Source organism: Rhipicephalus sanguineus, chromosome 6 (assembly GCF_013339695.2).
Source record: "Rhipicephalus sanguineus isolate Rsan-2018 chromosome 6, BIME_Rsan_1.4, whole genome shotgun sequence".
NCBI lineage: Eukaryota > Metazoa > Arthropoda > Arachnida > Ixodida > Ixodidae > Rhipicephalus > Rhipicephalus sanguineus.
This window is the reverse complement of record NC_051181.1, coordinates 9,014,441-9,041,270: the sequence shown is the minus strand read 5'-3', so window position 1 is coordinate 9,041,270 and position 26,830 is coordinate 9,014,441. Positions and strand designations below refer to the sequence as shown.

The 26,830-nt window shown below is 51.1% G+C and overlaps 1 protein-coding gene across 6 annotated transcripts in view; it reads right to left on the bottom strand.

Annotated features, from left to right (window-relative positions):
- The window catches only part of LOC119395590 (mitogen-activated protein kinase kinase kinase 7), a 326,442-nt gene that overhangs the window by 28,971 nt on the left and 270,641 nt on the right, over positions 1–26,830 (bottom strand). The gene's annotated exons all lie outside the window — the stretch shown is intronic.

The following is a 26,830-nucleotide window of genomic DNA, read 5'->3' as shown; positions in this document are numbered from 1 at the left end:
CAGCCATGCTGCCCTCGGACGATGTAGCAACACCTCAGCCAGCACCACCAGAGAGTGCAGAACCACCAGGCCCACGCCGTTCGCTGTGTTCCCGGAAAATGCCCCAACACCTTTGGGACTTTGTGCTCGCGTTGGCTGACTGTTGAGTCATCCGAACTAAGGGGGGAGGGGTGTTGTGTATTCAAGCAACCCTGTATTGAACCAACCCTGTTCAAGCAACCCTGTATCGAAGAGCGCCATCTGCTGGAAGCAGATGTATATATATATACTAATGTGTTTCCAGTTGTTCTCAGTCTTGTTTGGTTCAGTGATCACAATAAAGAAGCGTTGCTGATACCGCTCCGTGCCTACATTGCCGCGTCGTATGACCCACACTACTTAACAGTTACACCACTGTGATCACTATGCTGTAGCACTGTAACAATCTGGTGATTATTCTGTACGAGCCCTGCAATGCTATTGTGAGAAGTGCGACAGCCGATATAGCAGTTGGAGCAATTTTTGGAGCAGCAAAATGATGCGTTTGGAGCAGTATAACAAAGAAGGCGAACTTTTATAAAAGAGAACGAAAAATTGGCCGCGTATCTGCGTGCTTTGCTGCAAATGTCATCGAAAGACGATAGTCTTCTGCCGGCCGTACTACATGAGTCCTGGTCTCATCCGCAGCCACCCGTGATGCTGTTCTCATACCAATTTTTTCATCAGGCGGCCATTTATGTTTAGCCTTGCCTTAGACAGCGCCTTCGCTATGTTGAATCAGTCGCATCTGGCTGGCATTGATAAAATAGAGGAGGCGCTGCGTGAGATATGGACGCCATCTGGCAGTGGCATCGGGAAACATGAGCTTGTGCAGAACCCAGGGCCACTGCCAGGTGGCAGCACCATATCGTCGGCAGAGGGCTTTTTCGTGCATAGCGTCGCATTTTCAGCGCAGCCTAAAAAACACTAGGGTCTTTAGAATTACGTATCTATGTATTTTATAGTAAAGGAACACACCACCTAATACTTACATATTGATGTTGCGCTTCAGATATGCGCAATATTTGCTTTTTGATCGACAATGAGCACTGCTATTTCAATAAAAGCAGTGCATTGAACCACCCCACAGTGCAAACGATGAGCAAGTCCACATTAGCATTTGCAGCACTTGTCAAATCATCAGACAGGTGCTGCAAATGCTAATGTGGTTTAAAATGTACTGGTGGGCTAGTTGGTGAGCCATGATTTTCGAATAGGCAGCGCACAAAAGGGGCTGCCTATTTGTGCGCTGCCTATTCGAAAATCATGCTAATGTGGACCTGCCAACCTCGAAATTCTGGAGATTTGTAAAGCAGGAGCAAGCGGGGGTGGCAAGAAAAGAAAACTGGCGTACATTCTTGTTTCATTGTTTTTCAGGGCCACAGAAACGTCATGCACAGCTCTAAATGACTGCCAGTAACGTTTTTAGACATCAGCGATCCTACTGCCATGCCCACTTCTTGTTTCATTTTGATGTATTCGGGTTTGACCAGCAAGGACGGTTAGCAACGCTCAACGCAGACCGTGCCGCAGTGTTCGAGAAGCTTCGCGATTGTAGTAGATCATTTTGTTAAGACGCGCGCAGGACGCGAATAGTCTAGATTATTCCGGAGCTTGCGCGACCACCAGTGATAAGACTGGAAAGTTCGATGCGTGATGTATAAGAGACGGCGCGTCCCAGCCATGAGCAGATTATCAACCGCCAACGCCCAGTTCGCCGCTATCAGTGTACAGCGTGTATTGCTGTAGTTCGAGTTTTCGTTTCTCGGTCACAAGTTTGGCCAAATAAACAGTTTCATCTGGACACGCCGACTGCTGTCTTCATCAACATCACGACCACATGACAATACTATGTAGCTAATTACATAGGCGGAGAGTATGGTAAGGCTGGGGGGCTTGCCCCCCCGGCTGGCGCCGGCCCAGGATATTTTTTAAGAGCTTGGCTTAGGTCCCCGTCCATTGACAACACACTGTTGGCCGTCCTGTCTGGCAGCTATTTCACGGGGCACTGTTTATGCCCGCTGCTTTTTGATTACAGGCTTTTAAAGTTCAGCTCAATGGCCAGTGACAAGTCAAACATTCAGTGGAAAATGCCCCTCAAACGGATTTGTACGTGCAGAATATGTTGTATTGATGAACAACTGAAGCGACGACTTAAGCTATGACAAGTTAAAAAATTCATTGACCATTACGATACTGCCTAATGCGAATTCTGAGCGCAGCTTCGTGTTCGGGCAATGCCAACTGTGTTTGAAGTTTTGACTATCCACAGTTGTAGCAATGTAACATTCATTTGTGGGAGAGCACGCGTGCCCATTTCCTTTCCTTAAGGCTGGCGCGATCGCGTACTGACGGCGGGAGCCAAGGGGCCACTAGGAGAGGAGAACCGTCGCCCTTTCCAAGCAACCCCTTCTTTCCCGCCGCTCCTCGTGCCAATCCTCGCATGCCGGCTCATGGGAAAGGGAACTTGCCCTACTAGGGAAACAATCCTCGCGGTGGGGAGGGAGACGGGAGGTGGATAAAACAGCCGACTAGACAGGGAGTTGGCCTCTCTTGCTCTGCTGACCTGTGGGGTCGACACACGGACCACATCACCGCCCCAAGACCCGCGAGCCGACTATCGACCGAAGGTGTAAGCGTTACCCTTTGTTTTCTACTAGAGTGGACTATCCCTCTACGCGACATTTACGCGTTATTGCTAGAGTAGCAATAAAGTGTTGTTTGTTGTTCTAGCCTGTTGTCTTATTCACCCGAACCCGTCGTAGCTGCGATGACTCACGCTACGGGAAGGGGACGTTGACATGTGCAAGGTACGACTATTTGCGGCTGGAACCGGAGCTAGGTTTCTGCATCAGCCGTGCATAGAGCAGACCCCTTCACGTTACATATTGCCACAGAAACTGCCAGTACTCGAGTGCTACGCACACTACTCTGTGCACTGCAGGCATCGAGAACCAAGTGAAATGCTGACAGCCACTTTAAGACAAGCAACGCCAGCCGCAGTGCACGTGCCAGCCCTGCATGCGCAGCCCGGTTGCCAGTGGCTACTTGCGATATCCCGAAGTCTGCGTTCTGAAATATGCAAGTCCTTTCACTCTGATGTATCCAAAACTTACCACCGCATTCGACAACGATACTTCTGGCGAGGGATGTACCACTACGTGGTACGCTCCTGCCTTGATTGCCAGTGCCAAAAACCTTCAACGCACGTGTCACCAGCCGGTGTACAACGATTACCTTGCCCTAACCGTCTGTTTGGGCACCTCGGCATCGATTTGTATGGACCACTTCCTCTTAAGGCTCTGTTATACTCCGACTTCCGACGCGAGCGCGAGTGAGGACGTTGCGTTTCGTCACGCCTAGCCGGTGACGCTACGCCAGCTGCAAATCGGCCTCCGCTACAGTCGAGCCGGCTCCAACGCGCCGGTGACGGCATCAAATGGACGACCCACTAGCGGTTACCAGCCGATGTAAGGGCTCTTATATACTCCAGCGTAATGTCGATGAGCGTGCGCGCGCATCACAACGACGTTGCGTCAGCAAAAAACAGCCCTCTATAGTCCGGTGTCGGCTGACCGCCGGACAATATCCGTACAATAAACAGCCTAACATTATGTTAAATTCTTTATTTTGGAAGTTGGACTCCCTCCCCCTCTCTCTCTAATGATATTATATATATATATATATATATATATATATATATATATATATATCTATATATATACACACACACACACATATACACACACACACATATATATATATATATATATATATATATGGGTGTTTATTGAACGGCATTTAGCGACGATGAGCAATGGCGACAGTCAAGGCAAAAGCACGGACTCAGAGCGTGAGCGGCGTTCAGAAGAGGACGACCCACTAGAAGCCGCTGGAGAGTGCAACCCATTATACAGTACCAAGGCTTCGCCACAATTACCCCAGGTACGAAAAGGGAGCTGTCTGGCGACCTAACAGCTCGTTACTATGAGTGGGTCATAGTAGGCCTTGAGGCGCTGCACGTTGACTATGTCGCGCCCTCGACGGCGCATGTCCAAAGATGGTTCGATGGGTTCGATCAGGTAGTTGACCAGGGATGTGCGCTCAACGACCCGGTAGGGGTCTTTGTATTTCTGATCAGCTTACACCACAAAAAACGACGAGGACACAGACCAAGAATGCGACGACACGTGTCGTCGCATTCTTGGTCTGTGTCCTCGTCGTTTTTTGCGTTGTAAGCTGATCGAAAATGAACTATAACCAACTAGCCCAGATTTCCCTTCTTGTTCCTTTGTATTTCGGCAGTAGTTTTGAAGAAAGGCCAGTTGCAGTGGTAGGGACCGAGAGCCATACGAGCGCTCCAGGGAGGAACGTAGACTCGGAAGTGGTAGCGCCACTGCGAATGCTCTTCTGCCGCTCTTGTTCGTTCGTTGTAAAGGTCTTTGCAAGCTCGCAACACTCTTTAGCAAGCCTGGCTGTGTCAGAAATAGGCGCACATTCAGATGGATCGGGATTGTAGGGTAGTTTGGTGTCAATGGTGTGCAACGGGTGCCTTCCATACAATAAGAAGAAGGGTGAAAAACCAGTAGTGCTCTGAGGGGCGGTATTAAGACGTAGGTGACGATGGGCAGAATGGCATCCCAATTTGTGAATCAGAGGCGACGTACATCGAGAGCTCTATTTCGGCTGGTGCGCAATGAATTACGGCGTCGTGGTGGGAGAGAAAATCTCATCCGAGGATGACGTCGTGAGAGCATGCAGAAATTATGATCAATTTGACAGCGTACAGAGCATCCTTAATCAAGACGCGGGCTGTGCACACTGTTGTAAAGTGACGTCAGTAGCTATCAAACTGCTCCGCACGTGCTGGTGGCGCATGAGCGCCTTCTAGTGGGTCGCCCTCTTCGCCTCTTGTCGGAGAGCACGCCCTCGTGCTCTTGCTCGTGAGAGTCTGCGAGTCTGCGCTCTGTCGTTACTGTCGTCGCTGCGCATCGTCGCCATCGATCCAGCCGTCAATAAACGCCTTTACAAAGTGGTGGAGAGTGCTGTACCGTCCCCACAACTTCGGCCTCCATCTGATGCCCCTGGAGCTTCGATCCCGTACCGTGCCATCTACCATGCCGCAAGACGCCGCTCAGCAAACGCCGCCTCCTACTCCAACCGCTTGTCCCGGTGTCCCCCGTATCCGTGACCCTCCTGTATTCACCGGCGCGGATGGCACCGACGTGGAGGACTGGCTCACGATTTACGAACGGGTGAGTGTCCCCAATAAATGGGACAAAGCCGGCAAGCTGAGCAACTTGGTTTTCTACCTCGCGGGTGTGGCAGGCATGTGGTACAACAACCATGCATCCGATTTCCCGACGTGGTCCGCTTTCAAGACCGCCATCGTCGACGTGTTTGGCCGCCCTGCCATTCGTAAGCTGCAGGCCGAACAGCGTTTGCGAGAACGAGCTCAGCAGGCCGGCGAAACCTTTACTAGCTACATTGAAGACGTCCTCGATTTGTGTAAGAAAGCCGAGGCCACCATGTCAGAATCTGACAAGATGAGGCACATTATGAAAGGCATCGACGACGATGCCTTCACGATGCTGCTCGCCAAAAACCCCAGCACAGTGGCCGAGGTCATCACGCTCTGCCAGAGCTACGAGGAGCTGCGCCGGCAGCGGTCGATGACCCGTCGCTCTCCATCCCGCGACGCCGAGCTCGCTGGCTTGTCGGCCATATCCGACCACTCCGCCTTGCTCGCAGAGGTGAAGTCATTCGTGCGCGAGGAAATCGCGCGCCAGTTCTCACTGCTGGACTTTGCTCAACCTCAGTGCGTTCACCAGCCGTCAACCACCCTTCTCCCTCCCCTCCGTCGAGCGATTGAGCAGGAAATCGCGGAGGTCATGCCTGAGTACCACCAGCACCGTCCGGCTCCTGCACCACTGAGTTACGCCCAAGTTGTCGCAAGGACGTCCCCAGTAATACCTACGGCAGCCCCACACAGTTACGCCGAAGCCGCCGCTAGGCATCAGTCCTTCGAAGCGGCTGTGCCGGCCACCTACGACGATGTAATGCAGAGGCCACGACCGCAGCCCACGATGCAGTCGTATCAGTCGCTGCCCCGTCAATCACGTCCTGCGCCATGGGCGGGCCTTGCTCCAGCAAACCGATGGCGCACACCTGACAACCGCCCCATATGCTTCGCATGCGGTTACGCCGGCCACGTGGCGCGTTATTGCAATCGCGTCCAGCCGCCTCAAGTCGTGTCGCCCGCCACCAGCCAGTCAAACCGCACATTTTACGCCCCACCTACGCCTCTGTCACCGACGTCACGCCAAGCTGCATCTACTCGGCGCTCTCCGTCTCCCCGACGTCGCTCACTCTCGCCGATGCGCCCACGTCCGGTCGCACGCGACCAGGAAAACTAGCCGTCGCAGTCCATGAGGCAAGGGCTGCGACGCTATCGAACTGCGAAAGCCCTCAGCGAAGCCCATCGAACGTGATAGACGTTTTTGTGGACGGGGTTCGCGCATCTGCCCTTATCGACACTGGAGCCGCCGTATCCGTTATGGACGCTAAACTAAGCCGCCTGCTACGAAAAGTGACGACGCCACTTTCCGGTCTTTCCCTCCGTACAGCCAGCGCCCAATGTATTCAACCGACGGCGGTATGCACAGCCCGTGTCAGCATTCAGGACGCTCTGTACGCCGTCGAATTCATCATAATTCCCGCATGCTCTCACGACGTCATCCTCGGATGGGATTTTCTCTCCCGCCACGACGCCGTAATTCATTGCGCACCCGCCGAAATAGAGCTCTCACCACTCTCTAATTTGACGCCGGCAGACAGTCCATCGGCTGCGAGCAAGGTACTCGTCAAAGACGACGTCAAAGTGCCTGCAAACTCGTCAATGGCGGTGTCAGTCTACTGCGCCAGTCTATCCGACACCGTTGCACTCCTGTCGCCATATGACCGTGTTTGTACGAGGAAAGGCTTGCTGGTGCCTTTCGCGACCGTTCAAATCACTCAGGGCAGCACCTCTATTTTTGTAATGAACCCCTCTTCGTACAGTGTTACGTTGGTGCGAGGGGAATGTCTCGGCAGCGTGGAACCCCTCGAAGACGCACAAGTTATAGACGAGCCCGATGACTCGCACGGCCGAAGTTCCAGTACGCTCAGTGCTGTTTCGACGTCTGGGTCATCACCCGCTGACGTATTTGGTTCCTCCATATCTGACAGCCTTACGCAGGTCCAGCGTTCTCAGCTTCTGGACCTGTTGGAAGAATTTCTCTCGTCTTTCGATGTCGCTCAAACTTCTCTCGGCCGCACGTCGGCCGTTACGCATGGCATCGACACTGGCGACCACCTGCCACTGCGGCAACGTCCATATCGCGTATCTTCCGCAGAACGCCGTGTAATCACCGAGCAAGTCGACGACATGCTTCGACGCGATGTCATTCGACCCTCTAACAGCCCCTGGGCGTCTCCTGTCGTTCTTGTTGCGAAGAAGGATGGTTCTGTGCGGTTCTGTGTGAACTACAGACGACTCAACAAGATCACTCGTAAGGACGTGTATCCACTGCCGCGAATAGACGACGCGATTGACAGCCTGCAAGGCGCCGAATTCTTTTCATCTCTCGATTTGCGCTCAGGGTACTGGCAAGTACCTATGGCTGATGACGCTCGACCGAAGACCGCCTTTGTCACGCCCGACGGCCTGTACGAATTCAACGTCATGCCGTTTGGGCTGTGTAATGCGCCCGCCACCTTTGAGCGCATGATGGATACCGTTCTGCGCAACCTGAAATGGCACACGTGCTTGTGCTACCTCGACGACGTCGTCGTGTTTGCTCCGGACTTCTCCACGCATCTTCAACGCCTCCGGCATGTTTTGACGCGTTTGAGCGACGCCGGTCTGCAACTCAATCTAAAGAAGTGCCGATTCGCAGCACGACAGCTGACAATCCTCGGCTACGTCGTGTCGAAGGACGGAATTCTTCCCGATCCAGCCAAGCTTCGGGCCGTGACCGAGTTCCCCAAACCTACGTCCGTCAAAGAACTGCGCAGTTTCGTAGGACTGTGTTCCTACTTTCGGCGCTTCATTCGAAATTTCGCGACTATCATATCGCCACTGACGAAGCTCCTCAAAAGTAACGGGCCCCTCCATTCGTGGTCGTCAGAGTGCGACGACGCTTTCGCAAAGCTCCGTCGTTTGTTGACGTCGCCTCCCATACTACGCCACTACGATCCTACGGCCCCAACGGAGGTACACACTGACGCCAGTGGTGTAGGCCTCGGCGCTGTCCTTGCGCAGCGCAAACCAGGGTTCCCCGAATATGTCGTGGCATATGCAAGCCGTACGCTTACCAGAGCCGAGACCAATTACACAGTCACGGAAAAAGAGTGCCTGGCGATCATCTGGGCCCTTACAAAGTTTCGACCTTATTTGTATGGTCGCCCATTTGATGTCGTCACCGACCATCATGCACTATGCTGGCTGTCGTCATTGAAGGATCCCTCAGGGCGTCTCGCCCGCTGGGCACTTCGCCTGCAAGACTACGACATCCGCGTGCTGTACCGGAACTGACGGCAGCATGCTGACGCCGACGCCCTCTCGCGCTCTCCCTTGCCTGACGACAATGCGCCCTGCTCAGTATCTCACATAGCTGTTGCTTCAATCGACGTTCACACCATCGCTACCGAACAGCGCAAGGATAAATGGATCACCTCGCTGATCGACTTGCTGGCGGATCCGTCGGCAACACCATCCACTCGCGCGTTGCGTCGTCAAGCCCACCATTTCGCCATTCGTGACGACCTACTGCACCGACGCAACTACAACGCCGACGGCCGCCAGTGGCTACTAGTGATACCCCGCAGTCTGCGTTCTGAAATATGCGAGGCCTTCCACTCTGACCCGCAATGCGCGCACTCTGGGGTAACCAAAACTTACCACCGCATTCGACAACGATACTTCTGGCGAGGGATGTACCGCTACGTGCAGAAGTTTGTTCGCTCCTGCCTCGATTGCCAACGCCGAAAACCTGCAACGCACGTGTCGCCAGCAGGTCTACAACCATTACCTTGCCCTAACCGTCCGTTTGGGCGCGTGGGCATCGATTTGTATGGACCACTTCCTCTGACTTCGGCTGGTAACCGCTGGGCCATCGTCGCTGTTGACCATCTAACGCGATACGCCGAAACCGCCGCCCTCCCAGCGGCTACAGCGCGCGATGTGGCCTCCTTCCTGCTCCACCGATTCATGCTGCGTCACGGTCCGCCCCAGGAGCTGCTCAGTGATCGAGGCCGTGTCTTCTTGTCGGAAGTCGTCGAAGCCATTCTCAAAGAGTGCAACGTCGTTCACCACAAAACTACTGCTTACCACCCGCAGACGAATGGCCTCACCGAACGCTTTAACCGCACGCTCGGCGACATGCTCTCAATGTACGTCGCAGCCGACCACACAAATTGGGATGCCATTCTGCCCTTCGTCACGTACGCCTACAATACCGCCTCTCAGAGCACTACTGGTTTCTCGCCATTTTTCTTATTGTACGGCAGGCACCCGTCGCACACCATCGACACCATCCTTCCCTACAGGCCGGATCGATCTGAATGTGCGCCTATTTCGGACACAGCCAGGCTTGCTGAAGAATGTCGCGAGCTTGCGAAGACCTTTACAACGCACGAACAAGAGCGGCAGAAGAGCATTCGCGGTGGCACCACCACTTCTGAGTGCACGTTCCTCCCTGGAGCGCTCGTGTGGCTCTCGGTCCCGACCGCTGCAACTGGCCTCTCTTCCAAACTACTGCCCAAATACGAAGGCCCCTACCGTGTCGTCGAACGCACGTCCCCGGTCAACTACCTGATTGAACCCACTGAGCCATCTTCGGACATGCGCCGTCGAGGGCGCGACATTGTGAACGTGGAGCGCCTCAAGCCCTACCATGACCAGCTCATAGTGACCAGCTGTTAGGTCGCCGGGCGGCTCCCTTTGCGTACCCGGGGTAATTGTACAGAAGCATTAGAACGCTGTAATGGGCCGCCTCTTGAGCGCCTTCTAGTGGGTCGCCCTCTTCGCCTCTTGTCGGAGAGCACGCCCTCGTGCTCTTGCTCGTGAGAGTCTGCGAGTCTGCGCTCTGTCGTTACTGTCGTCGCTGCGCATCGTCGCCATCGATCCAGCCGTCAATAAACGCCTTTACATGATCAATTTGACAGCGTACAGAGCATCCTTAATCAAGACGCGGGCTGTGCACACTGTTGTAAAGTGACGTCAGTAGCTATCAAACTGCTCCGCACGTGCTGGTGGCGCATGCGCCTTTCGTTTTCTCTCTCTCTGCCCCCCCCCCCCCTTTCCCCCTTCCCCCATTCAGTTGCTTTATATACGCTTCCAAGTGGGAGGAATAAACGATTACGTTTCGCCGGTCAACTGCGTGCTGTCGTACTTTTGTACACACGCCCTGTGTGTGTCGGAACTATGCAACAGTGGCGACGAAGGCAGATAGAACCCGAAGCCGAACATGAATTAAGCCTCAAGCTGGCAGTTAAAGGGGCCCTCCAACACTATTCAACCCCCCATTTTTTACTTGCGGGTCGCGTAGACTGATGGCTGGGGATAATTTTAGCATAAGTTTAAGCACCGATATCAAATTATTTAGTATTTTAATCACGCGTTGAAGTCGCTACATCGCTGCTGACCGCATCAGCGCGTAGTGGCGCTTGCCAGAACTATTGCGGGCGGAAATGACGAAGATGGGCGCTGGCCTATGATTGGATAAATGTAACGTTAGAAGTAATAACGGCGTTCCATCAAAGTTGAGATTACTATTGTGTTTCGTTTTTCTTTTCTGTGCTTTTTCAATGAACTCCAAATAGCCGCCGTCGCAACAAAAAATATCACTACAACCACAAAGTACGACAGAGGCGCCGGTTGCCATTTCGCCTCTGGTTGCTCTGGCTTTTTTTTTTTTTTTTTGCCTGCGCCGGTCGGTCGGATGTCCATATGAAACGCTTGCCCCTCTTCCTTCTTTTTGCGTCTGTACGTTTGCGAGCTGCCTCTTTCCGCATGTGCGGTAGGCTCATGATTGTTGTTGAAACGGTGCAAGTAATCCTCTTCGTGAATTGTTGTCGCTGCACACTTGTAACTCGTCGGGCTGCTCACCGAACAACCCGCGTAGGGGCGACCGTGTTTAACCGCCCATGCCGCTCCACAAATTCCCTTCTCAGAATGAGAAGAGGGAATGACATGGAATGTCGTTGTAAGGAACAGCAGACAAAGCCTCCCCAGCCTCGCTACGAAGCAGTCGCGCCCGCTCAAGTTCTGACAAGTCAGGAGGAACCACGTTTGTTACTATGGCAACGACGTCAACAATACGTTGGAAAGGAAAAGCAACAATGGTGTGCGAGCTTCCCCTACGTAAGAGCTTTCAGCCCATTTCATTGGAGCGCCATCCGACGTCACAGCAGAGAGTGAAATGTGGTCACCTGACCCCGCGAAAATCGAGTTGAGGGCAGGCATTTTTTTTCTTGTATTTTGAATTTTCTAAATTGAATAACTTCGTACTGCGTGCCGCTATCGCTGCCGTTCTTGCTGCACTAGTTCGTCCGTACTTCAGTCTACGCAATCCACGAGTAAAAAATGGGGGGTTGAAGAGTGTTAGAGGGCCCCTTTAAGCAGGAAACAACGATGGCAACGATACCGACCATGGCTCATCACCAACTACCGGAGTACGACAACCAGCGTGACAATTGGAACGCCTACATCATGAAGGCGGAAGCTTATTTCGAGGTAACTGGCGTCAGCGACTCGGGGAAGAAGAGGGCGTTGCTTGTGGCAGCACTAAGTACACGCACCGTGCTGTCAAGCTCTGTGCAGAAGCAGCTGTTAGCGAAAACAGACTTGACATTGACAGACGCCAAAGGAATAGCCATATCGGCAGAAGCAGCCAAAAACGATTCAAAACAGATGTCTGCTGACCTTGTCCCCGTACTGAAGGTTAATGCGCGACAAGCATGTGCGAATGAACCGGGGTTACAATGCGAACGTTGCGGAAGTAAGAAGCACAACAGCAACGCTTGTGGCTGGACGAAAGCTAGGTGTTACCGCTGTGGGGTGTACGGTCATCTTGCGAAGATGTGCCTGAGCGACATGCAGAGAGTACGCCCAAAAACGCGTTCACAAGCCAGGCAAAGCAAAGCTTTCGCAGTAACCGTGGACAGAATGGAGGAAAATGCTGATAACGAGCACATTTGGACGCTAGCCGCGCCCTCAGAAAGTCAGCTACAGCCTCCTATTCGCCGTACGTTCACATGGTGTGGCAAAGGAAAAGGGGCTTGCCGAGGACTGCCGCGAAATTCCGCTAGAAACTCGACCATTTCTCGTTGCCAGAGCCGTGCAGCCGCATCGCAGGACCCGTGTCTTCATCGGAGGCATGCTTTCTGCCCCCACACGCACATTCCCGGTAAATTATTCGCCATTGAGATGCTCGGCGACAGATCGCCCATCCGCCATGATGCTGTCGGTGGGTTTGATGCGCGTTCGGGCCGCGGAAGAATCGTTCTTCAAGAACTCGCGCCATGTTTTTGACGTAGCACTCAAAACAAAATTACTGCTCGTCGTCACGAGCCCTGCGATCGTGAATGACATCCACGGTGTTTTGAAGGCACATGCGCAGCCAGCGCGCACCTAGTCCAAACGTAACTACATTCAGCCGCAACCTCTGCGAACACAAATGCGGTCATCTCGAGGCGATCATGGGCGACCACGACAGTACGCGCGCATCCTACGTAAGCACACCGACTCAAAGCAATGCTGCGGTCTAAACCGCGGTAGACGCGATCACAGATAGCAACGACGCAGTTCTGAAGGCATGCGCGGGCACGCGCACGGCCAGCGTGCACAGATTGAAAACGGAACTATCGTTTGCCGCAACCGCTGCGCAGAAAACCGCGGTCACTATCGTCGCGATCATCGATAGCGAATACGCTGAACTACGCAGCTAACACACCGGAAGAAAAGATTAAAGGCAATAAAATCGTAAAACGGCACGAAGCGTTTCGGCTTTCCTTTCTCTCACTTATGACTGTGGTAGTGCGGAGCTTCGGCACTTCGTTTTCAGTTAGCCTCTAGCGAACTTTGGCACGCTCCTTTGCGGCGCTACGCGCTCGGCACGTTTTGAGGGTAGCCTGCATATAGTATTTGCTCGTGTATAACCCACATGTATAACTCGCGTATTGAAGCAAAGACCGCCATCCCTGCTTACCGTGAAGCCAACTTGCGCAGCGAAATTTACGTATAACCCGCGCCCCGAGTTTGTCACTAAATTTTCTGTCTAGTTTGTGCGTGTTATAGGCGAGAAAATACATTCACCTCGGTGTGCGGCCAAGTATACGTCTGAGTTAGCGAGAGTTAAATGCAAAGGACATGCATGCGCTTGCCGAGACCAAAGGACGAGTCATGATAATCAGATCTTCCTAACCTTTGTGGTCTATAGATGAAATTTCGCTGCAACGAAATTCCGCGACAACGAACTTTTTCGCGCGTCCCGTCAATTTCGTTGTAGCGGGATTTAACTGTATCTCGGAAAAACTGCCGGTATTAGGGGAGCTGAAAATGACTGTGTCCTGCAACGACCAGAAGGTTAAATGCTCCTTGATAGTGTGTAACTGTTCAGGTCTGAGCCTCTGTGAACAAGATTTGATTGCCAAGTTCAACGAGGCAGGATCATCTTTGCTCAACGTATCCGTACAGCAAGGGCCTGGGGCAGAAAGCAGCCGCACCGCAGCCATCGATGCCCTGCTAGCGGAGTTCCACGACGTCTTCAGCAGCGAGCTGGGCCTCATTGCTGGCCATCCTGCCCACCTGAAGCTGAAAGAAGGAGTCACACTGAAGTTTTGTAAGGCCCGTTCTCTTCCTTTTGCATTGCGTGACAAAGTTTCAAAGGAGATTGACCGGCTAGTGTCACTTGGGGTACTGTCATCTGTAACACACGCCGAGTGGGCTACCCTTATTGTGCCGGTACTAAAGAAGGACGGTACCGTCAGGATCTGTGTTGATTTCAAGGTGACGTTAAACCCTGTCTGTGAACTGGAACAGTATCCGTTACCAGCCATAGATGATATTTTTGCATGCCTGAATGGTGGCGACTACTTCATTACGCTAGATTTAAGGGACGCGTATAACCAAGTTCCCCTGGATGTGGAGTCAAGGAAGCTGTGCGTAATAAACACGCACCACGGGTTGTTTTGTTTCAACCAACTGCCATTCGGCATAGCTTCTGCGCCTGCTATTTTCCAACGAAAGATAGAAAACCGTTCTGCAGGGCTTGACGGGTGTCCAAGCTTACCTCGATGATGTCTTGGTGTCAGAAAACACGGCAGCCTCGGCAGGTGAAGACAAGTACTGCAGCGCTTTCGTGAGCAAGGAGTAAGGCTCAGCCTTGACAGTTGTCGTTTTCGACAAGAGTCCGTGACTTATTCGGTCATTGATTGACCGTGAGGGTCTGCATCCAATCAAGAACGTCGAGGCGATCGCGCAAGCCCCTAAACCGACAGAACATTCAGCAGTTGCGGTCTTTTCTGGGCATGCTCACATTCTATTCAAAGTTCGTGCCGAACTATCTTCCTTACTTGCAACCGCTGTACAGCTATTAGAGAGCAACACATCTTGGGTCTGGGGACAGTCTCAAGAAGCAGTTTTTCCGTAAGGCAAAACAATGCCTCCGAGAAGCAGCTGTTCTTTGCCCACTATGATCCCAAGAGGACCCCTCAAGCTAGAATGTGCCACCTCGCAAGATGGAATAGGTGCCGTGCTTTTCGATACCTTCGGGAAGATCAACAAACCCATCGGCTTCCGATCTAGAACATTGACAAGGGCGGAGAGAATTATTCTCAGCTGAAGCTGGAGCGGGAAGCGTTGCTCTTGTGTTCGGAGTGCGTAAATTTTGAGATTACTTCGTAGGCCGAGAATTTGTTTTCGTCACGGACAACCAGCCGCTCATGAGCCTGCTGAGGGCGGACCGACCAACTCCAGTCTTGGCAGCCGCCAGAATACAGCGCTGGGCACTGTACCTGGGTGGATTCCGCTACAAACTTCAATATTCTCCCGGTAAGCAGCTGCTGAACGCTGACCGCGCTCAGTAGATTGCCACAGCGGATGGCAGAGTCTGAACCCCCCGAAGCAGATCCACCAGACTATGTACTAGCCTTGGTTGGTTTTAATGAGGCAACTGTGTCAGTCGAAGAAATAAAGCAGTTGACTGCAGATGACCCCACTCTTAAGTCAAGTAATGAATTTCATGAAGGACGGCTGGCCGTCCATCGCAAAAGGCCTGGACGCGAATATGACCCCTTCGTCGAGAAGAAATTGGAGCTGTCTTTGGCTCATGGGTTGTTGTACTGGGGCCGTTGAGTAGTCGTTCCGATGAAGGCGCGACGTCGCATCTTATACCTTCTGCATGAGACACACCAGGGATTTTCGGCCATGAAAGCGGTCGCTAGATCGTCATTTTGGTGGCCAGGCTTAGATGGCGACATAGAGCGGGTTACTGCATCATGTCACACCTGTGCTCAAAACATGCCCATCCCAACGTCAGCTATTTCGATGAGGTGGCCCCTACCACAAGAAAGGTGGTCACGAGTGCGTATTGATTTTGCTGTCCTATTGGCAGGGAGCACGATTCTAGTGGTCGTGGCCGCTCACAGTAAGTGGATCGAAGCGGTGCCCATGAGACAAGCCAACGTTGCATGCACAGTCAGCTGCTTGCGTGCTATCTTTTGCCGATTTGGCGTGCCACGAACCATCATCTCTGATAACGGAGTGCAGTTTACCAGTGACACGTTCTTAGCTTTTGTCAAGATAAACAATATAACGCACCTGCGCACAGCTGTTTATCACCCACAATCAAACGGTCCTGGAAGAAAGGGCAGTCAGGACCATTAAGGATGGCCTCAAGAAGTTAAATGAGGGACGGTTGGAAGATAACCTAAAAAAGCTGCTTTTCAATTACAGGAGGACGCCGAACAGCTCTGGGAAATCGCCGTCAGAACTTCTCTTCGAATATCAAATACGATCCCGCCTTGATGCATGTTTTCCTCCTGCATGCGCAGGTTCGTCTGATGACGCGGATGAGTGGCCACTGCCATCACCAGGCGCAGCTGTGTACGCTCGGAACTTCAGAATGGGTGAAAGATGGACGCCAGGAACTGTTGAGCCTACTGCAGGGTCTCGGATGATTCGAGTATGAACGCCGGCCGGAGTTTTAAGACAACATGTTGACCAGTTGCGAAAGTGGCAATGTTCAACACCCACGATCGACTCGGATCAAGAACCGGAGAGGCAAGCACCACAATCAGGCACTACTAGCAACCACGAACAGTTGCCGATGCCGTCAACTGAACAGAGGGGCACTGCAGCAGCTGATCCCGAAGTTCACCTGGAAGCCCAGCTAGTAACGCTGCCATGGCCGTGCCCGACAAACCAGCCCAAGTTTTGCGGCGCTCTAATCGTCAACGAAAACCAGTGCAGCGACTTCAGTATTAGGGAAGAGAGATGTTGTAGAGTAACGTCAGTCCCTATCAAACTGCTCCGCACGTGCTGGTGGCGCATGCGCCTTTCGTTTGCTCTCTCTCCCCCCTTTCCCCCTTCCCCCTTCAGTTGCTTTATATACGCTTCAAAGTGGGAGGAATAAACGATTACGTTTCACCGGTCAACTGTGTGCTGTTGTACTTTCGTACACACGCCCTGTGTGTGTCGGGAACTATGTAACACACACCGCTGTAGGGTGAATACTTTGGGCGCTGGCTGTACGGAGGGAGAGCCCAGAAAGTGGCGTCGTCACTTTTCGCAGTAATCAGCTAAGTTTGGCGTCAATAATGGATATGGCGGCTCCAGTGTCGATAAGGGCAGATGCGCGAACACCGTCCAGAAACCACGTCTATCACGTTCGATGGGCTTCGCTGAGGGCTTTTGCAGTTTGATAGCATTGCAGCCCTTGCCTCATGGACTGTGATGGCTAGTTTTGCCGCACGTGACAGTGAGCGGCGTTGGTGGTGACGGCGAACGGTGGGTAGATGGGGCCGGGCGAGACGACGGTGACATAGGCAGCGGTGAATCATAATACGGGGCGGCTTGACTGGCTGGGGATGGTTGAGGCGACACGAGGCGGCTGCACACGATTGCAATAGCGGGCGACGTGACCGGCACAACCGCAACGCAAAGCAGATGGTGCGGCTCTCGGAAGTGCACCATCGGTTCGCCGGGGTAGGTTCCATCATACGCAGGACGCGAGGGACGAGTAGGCTGCTGATATGACTGCATGGTGGGCTGCAGTCGGGGCGTACGGATGACGTCGGCATACGCAGCGGAACACTCGCTTCGAAGGCCTGTGGTCTGGCGACGACTCGGCGTAAGTATGTGGGGCAGACACAGGGATCGCTGGGAGTGGCCTGGCTACAACTTGCGGCGTAACTCAGCGGCACCGGTGCTGGATGAGGCTGGTGGTATTCCGGCATAGACCTCCGCGATTTCCTGCTGAATAGCCCGGCGTAAGGGAGGCAGCAGTGTGGTCGACGGCTGTTCAACATGCTGCGGGTGAGGGAAGGCCAGCAGAGAGAACTGGCAGGCAATTTCCTCGTGTAGGAATGACTTGATCTCGGAGTGCAAGGCGGAATGATCAGAAATGGCCGACAAGCCAGTGAGATCGGTGTCGCGTGATGGAGGGCGACGGGTCAGCAACCGCTGCCGGCGCAGCTCCTCGTAGCTTTGGCAGAGCGTGATCACCTCGGCCACAGTACAAGGGTTCTTGGCGAGCAGCATGGTGAGGCATCGTCGTCGATGCCTTTCATAATGTTGCGGATCTTGTCAGACTCAGGCATGGCTGCATCGCTTTGTTGCACAAGTCCAGGACGTCTTCTATGTAGCTCACAAAGACTCACCGGTCTACTGAGCTCGTTCACGGTAAACGCTGTTCGGCATGCAGTTTACGAACGCAGGGCGGCCAAACACGTCGATGATGGCGGTCTTGAAATCAGACCATGTAGGGTAATCGTTGCATGGTTGTTGTACCATAGCCCGCCACACCCGCGAAGTAGAAAACCAGGTTGCTGAGTTTGCCTGCCTCATCCCATTTATTGGGTATGCTCACACGCTTGTACATCGCAAGCCCCAGTCCGCGACATCGGTGCCATCCGCGTCAGTGAGATAGGAGGGTCGACGGATGCGGGGACACCGGGGCATGCTGTCAGTACAAGGGGGAAACGTTGTTGGGCGGCATCTTGAGGCATAGTAGATGGCAGGGTACGGGAACGAAGCCCAGGGGCATCGAATGGGGAGCCAGCACTCTCCCACCACTTGTTAAGGTGTTTATTGGACATCACTTAGCGACGATGCGCAATGGCAATAGTCAAGGCAAAAGCACAGACTCAGGAGCGCGAGCGGCGTTCAGAAGAGGATGACCCGCTAGAAGCCGCTGGAGAGCGGAACCATTAAACATACTAAGGCTTCGCCCCTATATATATATATATATATATATATATATATAGATAATATAATATATATATATATATATATCATATATATATATATATATATATATATAAGTAAGTCAACGTCCGATTTTTCAGACTCCTAGGGACCTGTGAAATCGTCCGAAAAATTGGCAGTCCGAAAAAACGAATTCATGTTTTTTTAAATTCCACTCAAGCGGTCAGATTGCCACAGCCACGTCCGAAATGCTTTAATGCCTCCCAGTACAATTATCAGGTATTTTGGTGCCGCTCAGGCTCTCGCAAATACATTCGGTACCTGCCGCAAACCCGCTTAAGCTACGTACGTGCCAACAGCCACTTTTGCAATCTCGTGATGAGCGCCGCTGATATCAGCAAGTGCGGCAAGATTACGGCTCTCTCGAATGGAGCGTTGGAAAACGATGACGCGGAACACAAAGACTGTGGCAGAAGAGCGGACGACTCGTCCAGCTTTCCCCCCGACGCGTGTGTGCATATAAACGATGCGCCACACACATCGCCAAATTCCCCGCCGATACCAGCACGCAGCATTTGCTGCCATGTCAAGCCGATCGTTTCTAGTTGTGTGCAGCACATCGCCGACTAAGGCTGACGCCGGTCACTGTACTGTTGCTGTATCGTACGCACGCATTTATCATGAAAGGGTTCGTGATTCGCACTTGTTCTGACCGCACACGGGCACAGCAATGGCGAGCTGGTATCGTTCGTGAAGGCAACGCGTCTGTGCGGCGCACTTGGTGGTCTCACACAAAGAGGCCGTGGAATGGTGGCGTAGCGCGTTTTGGATTCACGCCTATTAATTCGCGCAGCACGCATTCAACTGCGCTAAGCACCAGCACTACCGAGCAGTTAACTGAAGAGGCTTATCGTAAGGATTGTCGGCGATTAAGCCATACTGGCGCGTTTTGCCACCTGCCGCCATCACGCCTCCGTGCATTTCCGCTGCTTACCCGTAAAGATCTCGCCGCACGGCACCGTGACAGCGGCCCCTTTGAATTTCTGGTCTGCTTCACCCATAACGCTTCGGCATTGCGGCAAAGCTGACTTTCGGACTCTGCTACTGTCGCAAACAGTCTGTTTGCAATAGACGCGGCAGAGGTGGGGGCTTCAAATAATGCCTTTCGGACCTGCAATTTGGGCAGAAAGTCCGAAAAATCGGATGCGGAAGAGTTTCAGCATCCAAAATTTCGGACGTTCTAATACATTGACGTCTAAGGGGCTGGTGACGGTGCCGCGAAAGCGTCCGAATTTCGAGCATGTCCGGAAAATCGGGCGTCCGAAAAATCGGCAGTTGACTGTGTGTATGTATGTATATATATATATATATATTATTATTATATATATAATATATATATATATATATATATATATAATATATATATATATATAATTATATATACATGGAGAGAGTGAGGGAGAAATGTGGAAGAGCAAGTCGGGCGCCTGCCCCTCCGGTAAAATGAAAACTCTCCGCCTAGGGTAATTATATGGCACTTGCACAAGTGTGTAATTAAGGAACAAAATGTGCTGCATCCCATTAATGCTAATATAGTAGCCCCTTCCCAATCCAAGTATGCTTTTGTGCACGGCACTGGTGTAACGCAGTCAAAGTGGCTTTAAAAGTGTTCGCATGCGATAAACATCAGCAAGTTTTAAAACCGCTGTTCTTTTTTTTTCTTCTTTTGCAGTGGGATTAGGGTTAGGGTGTATATCTAGATTGGATTGGATGATGACGATGGCAAAACTGCAGGTGGCCAATGCGGCCTCATTTCTGCTAGAATTAGCGCACCTGAGAAACTTTTGAGGCTGGTTGGGCATTTTGGCACAATTTCAACAAATTTCACAGTTCTGGCTCAGCTTGGCACAAAAATAAGGAATTGTACCAAATTCGTGCAGATATTGCATCAATTTAACAACACATAGGGCACTTGATTTTTTGCCTGCGTCAACACTAAAAAGACTCGACAGTTGCATTCCACTACCTTGAAGGACTCATGGTAGCCTAGCTATTTTGCGAGTATGCATGTTTATACACATTCTGACTCTCACACTGAATGTAGCATTTTTGTTTGCTTGATTTTCTCAATATGCTAATTTGGCACGCACATCTAGACAGTTACTGTGATGTCATGGATAAAATAATCTTTTTGCAGTATGAAGCTAATGTTTGGAACACTAAACATGGCAAGCAGATATAAAACTTTTTGGTTGGTGTTTAAAATCTTTTTGTGTGACCGCTACATTGCCGTGTTCAAAACAATGGAGTTTAGTGCGCTATAAAGCAAGAAATAATGACCCAATCATAAGATTGCTTGCATTGTTGTGAGTCTATCTGTATATTTTTGTGATGCGGTTATTTTCGATTGTAGCAAGAACAAAGGCGATTATTTATTAATTATATAATGAATTAGTGAACCTACTGAAAAAATTACAGTAAACCCTCGTTAACTCGAACTCGCATATCTTGAAATCTCGGTTAAGTCGAAACTTTTTTTCGCCGGCATTAACCTCCCATAGGTGCCATGTATTTGCTCCTCTTATCTCGAAACGTTTTCCGGAAACAGCGGATGTCTCGAAACCTTGACCGGGACGGCAGAAGGCAAAGTCTACTCCCAACAGGAAACGAGGGCTCAGTGCGAACGCTTAGCTCTTACTTATACGTGCCGAACGCGGTTGTGAAGGGCGAATTTGAAATTCCCGCGGACGCAGCCATTTCCTATCAGCCTTGTCAAGCAACTGTGGGGGTGATCACGCGTGCGCACCTGTGTGCGACTTATGCGCGGTGGGCGGCGTGTGCAGCGTGCGCCTGTCAGTACGCAACCTAGCCCTTGCATGTGCGAGCTGGTATTCTTCGTTTTCCTCGCAATCTGCGCACGATGCATCTTGAGTTCAGTTTTGCCGAGTAGTGAGTGGTCGTGCAACGGACGCTTCCGAATATCGATCAAGATCCCGCCCAAAGCAGTGCAAATCTCTGACGTTGCAGAGAAAAGTCGCGCTAATCAAAGAAGTCAAAAAGCAGGTCGAAGCAAGTCGTGCATCGCCAAAGAATTCGGCATCCCTTTGTCAACCCTCTCAACAGTGCTTAACATTTTCGACCGCGGAAAAATCGGTTGTTTTTGGCTACTCCAGGAAATATTTTTTTCCTGCCACAGAATATAACTGATGCTAAAATGTAGGTATCAAAGGACAGAGGAAGAATTGGTCTTTCCAAGTGTTAATTCCAAACACCGAATTTCTTTCAAATATAATAAAAAAATTATCACACAAAGAAAAATGCATCAAAAAGAAAGAAAGATTCATAAAAATCAATGCTACTCCTGCAAAGGTTAAACATTAAAAAAAAAAACGTTTTTGAACGCAAGGCCCTCGTAGAATAATACTGGAAATATAAGCTCTCTAAGTACAAAGATTATTACATAATACAAAATATAGGCACTAGTGCCTATCATGCCACCGCGCGATGCAGGTTCCCGATGCGGTGAAACAAGGCTGGCTACGCATGTTTCGAGAAAAAAAAATATTTTTTTCTGTTCAACTTTCCTAGCATAGTTTGCAGTTCTGGTATTTTCAATTTTCCTTTGTATTTGTTGAAATGAACAGTGTAGCGTGGAAACTTGGGCAAGTTGGTAGGTCATAATTAAATATAGAACAGCGCAACTGACAAGGCCAAAGGAAGGTAACAACACACAGCGCTGTTAGTGAAAAAATGGGCATGCGTAGAAGGATGCAGTTGACAGCCACTGCGATACAATGCAAGCGAAACTCTTGTCACTTTACTGATTGAGCTGAAAACTAGCACACATCTTAAAAATGATCGAGATACGCTATCTCTTTTTGCAATAGCGCAACTGATGGGGAACTTACACATGTAACGTGAAATTTACTTATGTGATAGGCCTCAATTATCTCACGCGTGGCCTGCGAGTGATGCTTGCCTATTACCTCGCAACGCTCAAAGGGGCACACAGCCGCAGTCGCGGCAGTGAATTCCGAGGTGTCCTTGAACCGCATTGTGCACATTGTTATTATGCTCTCTTAAGCGGTCATTCAAGCACCTACCAGTTTGCCCTATGTATTTCTTACCGCAGGAAAGCGGAAAATACACGACACCAGTAGCACAAGGAACAAAGCGCGTTCTGTGGTTCACAGAGCATCTTACTCTATTTGCAGCTGGTTGATTCACAACTTACAAAGCTTCGATAGCTTTTCCGGGGCGGAAAAGACAACAGTGATGCCAGAGCGTTTCCAATTTTTTTCAGCCTATGCGAAACGTTATGCAGATAAGGGACTGCAACACAGTTCTTAGGAACTGACGCATTTTGAGGCTGAGATTGCCCTCCTTGATATTTGAATTGCTTCAAAAGCTTTTCCGCAACAGCAGAAATCAGGGCAATCGGGTAACCAGCGCTTAAGAGGCGCTCGACCTGTGCTTTGAAACTTCGTTGCATCGAGTGCGGGCATGACCTCCTAAGAGGTCATGCGCTGTGTGTTGTTACCTTCCTTTGTCCTTGTCAGTTGCGCTGTTCGTATATTCAACAGTGTAGCCTGTTCCAAATCTGCAAAAATCCATAATTGTACCCTCATTTGACCTCTTCCTCGCTCATATACTGCCGAATACCATACCGACCTTCACATTTCACCATTTTCTCATCCACTGAAAGGTTCCGACGGGGTTAAAAGATAGCGCAGAAAAATCGTTCATGTGTTGCAATAGAGAAGACACGTGGTGAAGCTTCTCGTGGGATGCGACGGTCGTCTTCTTCAGAACAGAGACACTCAAGAAGCCTTGAACCTTTTCCATGGCATCACTGACGGTGGACGAAGGCCTGGAAATATGTGTCATCGACACCAACACCAATGTAAGTGCAGGACTTCAACGATTACCATGTACACATGGAGTGAGACGAACTTGCTCATCTTCTCTTCAGTAACCTCCCTTCATGGATCCGTCCCTCTCACTGTATGTTGGCTTTTCGAAAGTATGCATCCATGCATACTTATCTGTGTGGTTGCATATCTCTCTGACGACTTCTGCGGTAAAAAAACAATACGAAGACGACGACGCGCAGCACACCGGAGCGTTGGGTCAAAGTCCACTCCACGCCGTCTTCGAGAAGAGAACTGCGCTCTTTCTGCAGCCGAGGCCAAATGCTCCCGCCCGAGTGAAGTTAACACCTTGCAGATAAGAGCTGTTATTTTTAGAACGCACCGGATACATTTACATCGACGATAAAACGACCCGAGGAGAAGACGAAACTTGCCGGCGGATAGCTGCTGATGTTCCGGGGAGGTTTGATTCACTTTCGCCGTCCGTACTGAAGCCTGGCGAATCGAAGTCGTCTTCCATGTCTGTGGTGCTACCATCACCCAGAGATTCCCGCTCATATTAATCGGAATCCGTCGAAATTTGCCGTTTCTGTGAGCACCCGCGAGCGCGTCGATGCGAAGTCTGAAACAACGAGCGCTCACCTACCGACTGCAACGAGCTTTAAAAATCTCCCCGCGGTGGAAAAAACAAACTCGCAAACAAAACTGATTAAAAACATGTTATTTTATGCTTTGTACTGCGTTAGCTGCTCAGAACCGCTCAGAGAGTGCCAAAACTTGATCTTGAAGTCATCGATAACATACTATCGATGGGAATAGGTGCGGTCACGAAAGTGTTAAGTACAAACAACAGGTGTTGGAAGGCTTCGAGCAAAGCTTCTTGAGCAAGCGGAAGCGCATTCGAGCGTCCAAATTCCCGGACGTCGAAGCCACTTCTGTTGTGGCTCCAAAACGTTCGAGCAGCCAATCTTCCCGTGACAACCCAAATGATGATGGAAAAAGCAGACGCTTTGGCACTGCAGATGGGTCACGCGGACTTCAGCTGCAGCAATGGCTGGTTCGAGCGGTTTAAGAAGCGAAATAACGTGTCATCGAAGCCTATCCACGGCGAAAGCGGCATTGTCGACGAACAGACTGCAGACGCGTGGCGCAACCTACGCCTAGCCGAGCTTCAAAAGGAGTACGCGGACAAGGACATTTTAACCTCGACGAAGCCACTCTCTTTTACAAGATGCTGCCTAACCGCACATACACACCAAAAGGTGAAGCGTGCTCAGGCGCTAAGCAACGAAAAGACGGGATAACCATTCTTTTTGGTGCCAACGCTACCGGCGATGAAAAGCTGCCCCTCCTCATCATTGGCAAGTCGCTGAATCCCGGGTGTTTCCGAAATGCACGGCTCCCGAGGGATGTGACCTACCGCGCAAATAAAACGGCCTGGATGACGGCGGCGCTTTTCGAAGAGCATGTCCGTGCGCTTGACCGGAAGATGGCAAAGGACGGTTGGAAAGTGTTGTTTGTTGTGGATAACTGCCCCGGTCACGGAAAAATCGACAACTTGGCGGCTGTTACGCTAGAGTTCCTGCCGGCGAACGTGACGTCCGTTCTCCAGCCAATGGATCAGGGTTATTGAGATGGCCCGCAAGTATTATAGGAAAAGCCTGCTGCACCGAATTCTGCTGTCACACGACAATGCGAAAAAGTATGAAATCGATCTGCTGGGTGCAGTCAATCTGATGGCCGAAGCCTGGCGCCAACTACGCCCGCTGGAGATTGCTAACTGCTTCGCACATGCAGGGTTTTCTCGCGTCCCGGAATTGATTGAAGACATTGGCGCAGATTTCAGCGGCTGTGATCAGCTGTGCAATAAAGTGCACAAGGCAACTGGCTGCGTGAGCGATACTGAAACGGCGAGATTGCCTTTGAGGAGTATGCGCTCTACGAGGCGGACGTCCCCGTTACCGGAATGCTGTTGGACACCGATATCGTTGAGATGGCCGTGAACGACGCAGATGACCATGCAGGCGAGGAAGAGCCTCGAGAAGTGCCTACGACCAGAAACAGTAACGTGCTGCGCTTGCTCCGCAACAAGGTCGAATGCAGCGGTGGCGACCAACGCTCATGCGATGTGTTGAGCAACTGGAGAACGCCTTTCTCGGATCGAACGGGAAACAGCACGAAGTTTTTGGTCCTCGGTAATAAATTTTTTCCCCTCCGAATCTTGTACATTTATTACGGTAGCTGTCTCATGCAGTGGAGCTTTTCCTGGCAGCACTGGCTTTTCTTTTACAGTGACCTGGGCAACATTTTCGGCGTTTTGCTTAACTCGAAATACCGCTTATCTCGAAATTTGCCCCGGATTTGACGGCTTCGAGTTAACGAGGGATTACTGTATTTTTAGAAATGGCAGAAGGAACTAAACAAGCATGCCAACTTCTATTGAACTGGCTCGAAGAGAGACAAGGACTGCTTCAAGAACGACGTCCCTTAACAAAGCAACGAAGGTACGAGCAGATGCCAACAGAATTGTGCACATTGTGGATGAACTGTAGTATGGGGACTTTGGGGTCTGGTCTGATGCCACCAACAAGGTACTGCCACGGAGGCCAATACTGCATTTCGAGGAATTCGACTGCTCTCTGGAACATGTAGAGAACCTCTGACACACTTCACTGGAAACCCCTTGTGTTGCTCGGAAGGACCCTTTGGGGAAAGAAGTTCTTTAGGTGGTTCATGACGAATAGTTCCGCAGATTAACGTCGCAAAAAAGGCGCTGTTTGTTAAGAGAAATCATCTAAAAACACCATGCTGTTTGTTGGGGCTTTCACTGATGACACCCACTGTGCAGATTGCAGTGCACCACACAGTGACACCATCGACAAAGGAAATGACACTGCTGGAATGGCAGCACTAGCGAGGTGACGTCGGTGTACAAAGGGCGACATCGTTGCCTCCACAGTGCATTCTGGGGGAAACATGCATATTTACAACAGCCACAAAGGGGATTGTGGCCGCACCCAGGGAGCCTTCGTTGAAAGGGTGCATTATTGAGTTGTGCACGCTGCATGCAAGAGAACACCCTTTACATTCGAAAAGATCGTGCAGAAAAGATTGTGCAGTCAACCAAGCTGGCCGCATCCACCGTGCTGCCACAGCACACGTAGCCTTTGCGATTCAAGAGAACTGTTGCCAACGAGGAGCCGCGGTGTCAATCGATGGCAACACTGTAGATGACAGTAATCAGAGGAGTAACTCGCTGGGAATGAGCAAGTCACTAATGCAAGGCGAACATGAAGGTTTGAATTACCCATAGAAGATCTGACTTGCATGTAAATTAGTGAGCTGTTTAATATGTGCAGTTACAAGGAGCTTGTTCAGACGTAGTTTCAAATGAACTGTAAATGCTCACCATTGATTAGCACTAGTGCAAACCCTGCCACTACTGTCCACAAACTAAGGGCAGACATACGGC